Genomic DNA, 6661 nt, shown 5'->3' with positions numbered 1-6661 from the left:
GGGTTGAACTACTAGCCCCAAAGACTGTAGCTTCTGGACACTAGAACCATGTTCATATCGTAAGAAAGTATTTACTTTTTAGAACACATAATATCATTACCACACTGTGTTACTGTTGCTCATTTTAATTGTATTTGTTTTCTAGTTTTATTGGTACTGAATTTTAATCATGAAGAACATATAATTCTACAATTTACTTACTGTTAGAAAATATATGATGAAAGATAACTCTGACAGCCCACTAAGAATAAACCTTGTGGTAGGTTTTAAGCAGATAGCATTCCCTGTTCTCTTTGTTCACATCTGAGGACACTCTACTTGCCTTAGTGTAATGTCCCTGGTCTCGGGCTCCTTGTGGTTCTCAGCTGCTCCAGACATAACACATGTGGTCAATTTGGATGGGATGAGAGCTGGGAAGTAGAAATAACAAAGGCTGGTGATGAGAATCAGCGTGAGGTGATGAGAATAGCACTGAGGTGAAAAGGAAAGACATAATGAGAAAACCAGAACTTCTGGAATAACAGTTTTATTTATTAAATAGATTTGAAGGTATACTAGGAAATAATGAAGCTTAACATTTATATCTTGGGTTTTTTAGAATTGTAGCTACAGTTTGCTCACTTGCTACAACCAATGCCCAGGTGAAATTGGAGGTAAATTGTATTCAGATGACCGATTCAATAGAGCTAAAACTAACTTTAATAAAAATATAGGGTATTTTTGTATATATTTTTGGCATATATATGTATATCCTATATATATTTTTATTCTATATATATCCTATATATTCCTATATTAGGAAATATTTTTCCTAAGCAAAATCCTAATGGTAATAGTGAGGAATGTAAGTACAAATGTCTGCCCCAAAGAGCTAACATATATGTAAATATCTAACTTCAACATAGGTGAAAACATCAGTAGTAATAACAGACTCCCAGCAGCAAACAGCTAATGAGCAAAAAACAGATGGCCAGGGATGGCTGTTTTGAATGTGTTCTTCATTCAGTCTTCATAAAATCTGTTAAGCTAGGTACTCTTTAAGTTCTCATTGCACTACTGAGAAAGTTAAGGTTCTCATGGTATTTTGGAATGTACCTGAGACAAGCATCCTATTCAGTGGTTTGTGTCTGAATCCACAACCTTCTCCTTTAAAGGGAAGTACCAGCACATTGCAGTGGGAGAGAAGGGATAAAGTCCCTAACTGTAATTTAAGGGGTTAAATTCAGGATTTTTGTGTTGTATTTATTGTATCTCAAAAATAATGTGTGCCTAGTTTCAATAAGGTGATGACTGTGAACAAGGGGGTTTCATGAAGTGAACAAAGGTGGTCACATGTTAGCTGGATTTACGACAATGGATGAAGTATTGATGGATGTGGAAGACAGTAAAGGCTAGAAGGACAGAATAAAAGGACAGAGTCATAAATGGGGAAATGGCAAATATCCCAATGTGCAGGGTATAGTGATTTCAAAAAAAGTAGGCTGGAAAATTAGGATCAACTTGAGTTTACAGAAGCTAGTCAAGAGCAATACAAATTTTAAGAAAAAACTACTATTATTGCCATGATTGGTTTTGGAATATATTTTTGTGTAAACATAAGTTTGGTGTAAATGTAAATGGGTGGGGATACAGGGTGATGAATGGACATGTTGGTATGTCCATATTGAGACTGTGGTGAACATTGCATAGTGTGACATGAGAGCCTGAACTATACTGAGTGAAAGACACTGAATAATATTTAGAATTCTCGTAGGGAAACAAGAATAAAAATAATATCCAAAGCCAATAGATGAAGTACACCTGGGAAGAGGACAGTGTTTAAATGCTTTAATGAAAAAATGGTTTCCCAATTCTTTTGTGATAATTAGGTAGACATTTTTTGTAGCATATTGTGGTCCATGCTCACTCAGTTTTCACTTCTAAGTCTACAAATAAGTTGAATTTATGTTGTTCATAAAACATTTAACTGGCATACGCAAACTTATGTGAATGTCTCACCCATAGTGTATCACAAAAGCGTGATTTCTCCATGCTTATAAATCTGGAGAATGCTATTTTGTATAATGCATATATGAAAGCAATTCAAACACACTTTGTTTAGAAAATAAGAAAGATAAACAAACAAAAAAACACTGACAGAAAGAAATAAGATATATAGTACTTAGAAACAGTGATTTTAATGAAAAATCCAGGCTTTATTTTTAATTTTATTATTACATTATAGCTTATACTGCCTCTATGAAATGTTTATGCAAATGATATACCTGATTTATCTTTTGTTACTCTGTTCAGTTTCTTTCCTGCTGTAACTACTCCCCATGATTTTTTCATTAATTTTATTACTATTAATGGCTTCATTATTGGGATGCTTGATGGCTTTATCAGTATTATGGCATTTGATTTTCACAACTCTGTGATGGGAGTGCTATCTCCATTTTTCAATTTAGGAAATGAAGTTTCAGGGTCATTCAACACATACCTATATCATCACACAATTAATAAATCTGTTGTTATAACGGTCATAATGTGGCTTTGGGGATGACATAAATCTTGTGTCTGATATTGTACCACTTACCTCTTATTGGAATGATGCTGTACCTTTTTGTTTGTTTGTTTTAGCTTTTTTATTGTCATGAGTACTTAACACAAGATCTAGTCTCTTAGTACCTTCTTAAGTGTATGATTCAGTATTCTCAATGGTAGGTACAATGTTGTAGAGGTCATCTCTGAAATTTAGTCATCTTTTGTAACTGAAACTTAATACTCATTGGGCAGCAACTCCCCATTTCCCCGACTTGCAGACCCTAACAACCACCATTCTACTCTCTGTTTCTGTGACTTTGACTGTTTTAAATTCCTCATTTAATTGGAATTCTAGAGTATTTGTCATTCTGTGATGGCTTACTTTACTTAGCACAATATCTTTCAGATTCATTTCAGCATTATTCACAATAGCTAAGATAGAGAAACTAAGTATCATCAACAGATGAATGGATAAAGATAATGTGGTCTATACATACAACAGAATATTATTAAGCCTTAAAAAGGAAAGAAAGCTGGATGTAGTCAATAACATGTACTACATGTTTGTTAATACTCTGGGCTAAACACTCTCAAAACACTGAATTTCAAGTAAAATGAATTACAACTTGCATTACTAGGAATGTTCTCAAAAGAAACATTAAGTTCTTCCCATTAAGAATGTGAAAGTGCCTGTCAAGTTGGTAAAATTTGATAGCAGTAGCAAATTCATGGAGTCCTTTAAAGGATATGATAGTAATATAATCAGGAAGTTATGTTTCAGTAAAAGAAGTGCTAGGGTAGCTCACAGAAACACTTTTTGTTTCTACAAATTCTCTATATAATCTAGATATTGAGCAAAGATCAGCAAAACATACCTACTTGTGCTTCCACTTAGACACACAGGCAAGTGGTAGTATGTTTTATAATCCGGAAGAGTTGTAACTCTTTTTGACCCAAAACGGAAACTCAGAACCTGTAGCATTAAGAGCAGTATATTTTAAGTAAAATGCCTAAAATATATTTTAAAAAAATGAGTTTTGCAACTCTCTTTTTAAGTTAGAAGTGAAACATGTCCTTTTAGTTTTTCTTAATATTTTGATTATGCACTATTTCAAGAACGTTGAAAAGTCTGGATGCTGATATATTTAGAATTCTAGATTCTCTAATAAATAGAAAATACGTAATTTTATATTGTATACAAATTATCAAGTAACAGAAGACTCTCAGTCATTATTCCATGTTTCTTGATATGAATGGGTATTATCAAGCTATTTATGCCTATGAAGATATTAAGATATTAATGTATTCAAAAAACTTCATTTTTTACTCAAATTTAATTTTGTACTTAAGAGTATTTACAAATTCCAGCTAGAACAAATGCATTTAGAGAAATGTATATTTATATGAAGGGACATCCTTTAATCATTGCCTAAAAAATTGAATGGTGTAGGCCTTAAAATTGTATTTAACACAGTTATCGGTATCTGCATATTTTGCCATTATACGTTGGTAATTTAAATCTGTTCCTATATAAGGAGTAGAATCTGGTATCAGTGCCGCAGAGTACAGCTTTGAGATTTGTACATTGACATGCAGGAAATATATTGTTTCATGTTGTCAGAAATCAAACTGTATAGAATGACTACTTTCCATTTTTATTTTATTTTTATTTTTCAGTCTGACATTTTAATTCAATTTTGCATCTCTGGTCACTGAAAGCAATCTCAGGAATTGCTGAGTGGTTAAAAAGAGAGTCTAATGGGGGCGCCTGGGTGGCTCAGTGGGTTAAGCCGCTGCCTTCGGCTCAGGTCATGATCTCAGGGTCCTGGGATCGAGTCCCGCATCAGGATCTCTGCTCAGCAGGGAGCCTGCTTCCTCCTCTCTCTCTCTGCCTGCCTCTCTGCCTACTTGTGATCTCTCTCTGTCAAATAAATAAATAAAATCTTAAAAAAAAAAAAAAAAAAAAAAAAAAGAGAGTCTAATGGGATCTAAAATCAATTCACAGGTCTGTCACTGATTCATTGTGTTTGTGACTTTTGCTGCCACTGAAATGACAGTAAATTGGTGTCCTCAAAATTTTCACACTTCAAGATTTCTCTTGTGCTAAAAAAAAATACTTACCTAATATGCATTATGTATATATATATATATATATATATGCATACTTAAGAAAATTGGTTAGTGATTAAGTACAGAGCTAGCTTCTATTTCAGCAAGTTACCTCACTTGAGATGATCACAAAGCTTTCTACAGAGGCTAAATGTCTGAATCTCTCTAATGTTGCAAATGGGGTTTTGTATACATGCCAGGGTTCAAGCTCCTTTTAAGTGCTTTCATCCTGGCAAACTTTTCTTCTTTTGATTTACATTTTGTTGGCATTTAATAGCTGTCTTACCTCATATTTAAATTACTTAACCTGGAGAGGATGGATGTTTAGTGCCCCACATTTACTTGCCCTTTGCTGGCCTAAATCTTAGTGACAAATGTAAGATTTGCAGTAAGGAATACCTTTTCTTTGTCTTATGTCATGCTAGTTAGCAATTCTAGTTAATGCCTTGACACTACATCAAATTTTTGCTAATAGCAATATGGAATTTTTAAAGTTACACCTAAAGTTGCACAGTCTCTTAGACATATGTTAAAAACTTTTTTTCCTCCTAGAATAGGAAAGAATAACTTACCTGACAAATGACTGGGAAAAGATTATGTAAATGACAAACAAAATATAACCATTTTTACAACACAAATGTCCAGATGACTAGAAGTGAACTGATATACCCTTGTTTAGAAAGTGCGTCAGAGGCAATCAGTATTCCCATCTTTTGATTAAAATCAAGTTCAGTAAAATGAAAACTAAAATGAAATGATGTGTTTGCTGTATGAATGACCAAAAATTTAGTCACCTTTACTTTTCCACCTTGCACTCATCAAATTCTGAAACTTTACTAATCTCCTAAGACAGAAATGGAAAAGTATTTTTCAGCTATGCTGCTAAGAAAAATTTTGATCTGGAGGATTTTAGTACCAAAAATTAAGTTGGAAAACTTGATGTCTACATAACCACTTCAGGCCAGTACCGTACTGAACACAAAGCTCAGCAATATCTGGTACCTCAGTTAAAAAAAAAAAAAATTATGAAAATAAACTTATATCCAGAATTAAACTGTGACCACAATTTCAGTAAAATTCTTGCTCAGAATACATGACTATAAAATACTGTATCTTACTGTTGCTATCTACCTCTTCTAATTTCTGTCCTTCATTTTATAATGGGAAATTTAAGCTCAGATTGCCTAAGTAGTGTTCCAAAAACCCAAGGCCACTTAGTGGTAAAAGCTGAACTGAAACTCAGTTCTCCTGACAGCTAATTCACCTTTCCATTTCACTACATTGCCTTCACTCTCACTGCCAATCATGTGAAAAAAAAAAAAAAGAAAGAAATTTTCATGTATGTCAAGCTATTTATGAGGGTTTTCCCCTCCAAATTAAAATAATGTGAATAAGTAACCTTAGATAATTGTTTTTAAAAATATAGTTATCTTTTACTTTCTTTGTAATTTCAGAGAAAAATCATAAGATTTCTTCCACAAGGTAGTATTTACTTATTGAAAATGAGTCAATTTCCTCTTCAAAACAGGTAAAATTTGAACGTTGATGTAGTGCTTGACACTATTTCCCTTTATTCTCAAAATGTAGCTGGATTTAAGATGATTTCTATTAGTTGAAGCAGTCAACACATATCAAATATTATCAAAGGAAGTAATTGAAAACATTAGGAAGGCAACCAGAACACAGGGATCATGCAAAATTTCACCCACACACCTCTACATACAGTAGACAAGAATGACTAAATGCTTTGATCTTTCCTGGATAACATGAAAGGGTAAAGGGGGAAAAAGCAACATCTGTTAGAAAAAAAAGTTTAATGAACAGGGTGGAGACTAGTTGAGTGTTGACATAAAACATAAGAAAAGAAAAAGATAAAATGCGGAAACAAGTTTATTTATAGTCACAGACCTCGAAAGATCCAAAGAGATAAAGTTGGATTTAGAAAAAAAAAACTAAAATAAATGCAGTTTGATTTATATTTAAAGCAAGTATAATTCCTACAGTGAGTTCTGTATAATTGTTATCAATA

At 33.1% G+C, this 6661-nt stretch overlaps 1 protein-coding gene and 1 long non-coding RNA gene across 5 annotated transcripts in view; one reads left to right on the top strand and one right to left on the bottom strand.

The window, feature by feature from the left end:
- SEMA3A (semaphorin 3A) overlaps positions 1-6661 on the top strand; it is a 466663-nt gene that overhangs the window by 339880 nt on the left and 120122 nt on the right. The gene's annotated exons all lie outside the window — the stretch shown is intronic.
- LOC106006658 overlaps positions 328-6661 on the bottom strand; it is a 66592-nt gene continuing 60258 nt past the window's right edge. The window contains exons 2-3 of one of the 2 annotated variants that reach the window (XR_001180921.2): positions 3399-3496; positions 328-471 (exon numbers count right to left, since the gene is read on the bottom strand). This is a non-coding gene — a long non-coding RNA (uncharacterized LOC106006658). The remainder of the gene's footprint in view (positions 472-3398; positions 3497-6661) is intronic. The other variant, XR_006609617.1, reaches the window with a different exon arrangement.

The sequence above is a fragment of the Mustela putorius genome, unplaced genomic scaffold (genome assembly GCF_011764305.1).
Source record: "Mustela putorius furo isolate JIRA1106 unplaced genomic scaffold, ASM1176430v1.1 tig00003845_pilon_pilon_pilon, whole genome shotgun sequence".
Classification (NCBI taxonomy): domain Eukaryota; kingdom Metazoa; phylum Chordata; class Mammalia; order Carnivora; family Mustelidae; genus Mustela; species Mustela putorius.
The sequence above is the reverse complement of the archived record's forward strand: the minus strand, read 5'-3'. Positions and strand labels throughout refer to the sequence as shown.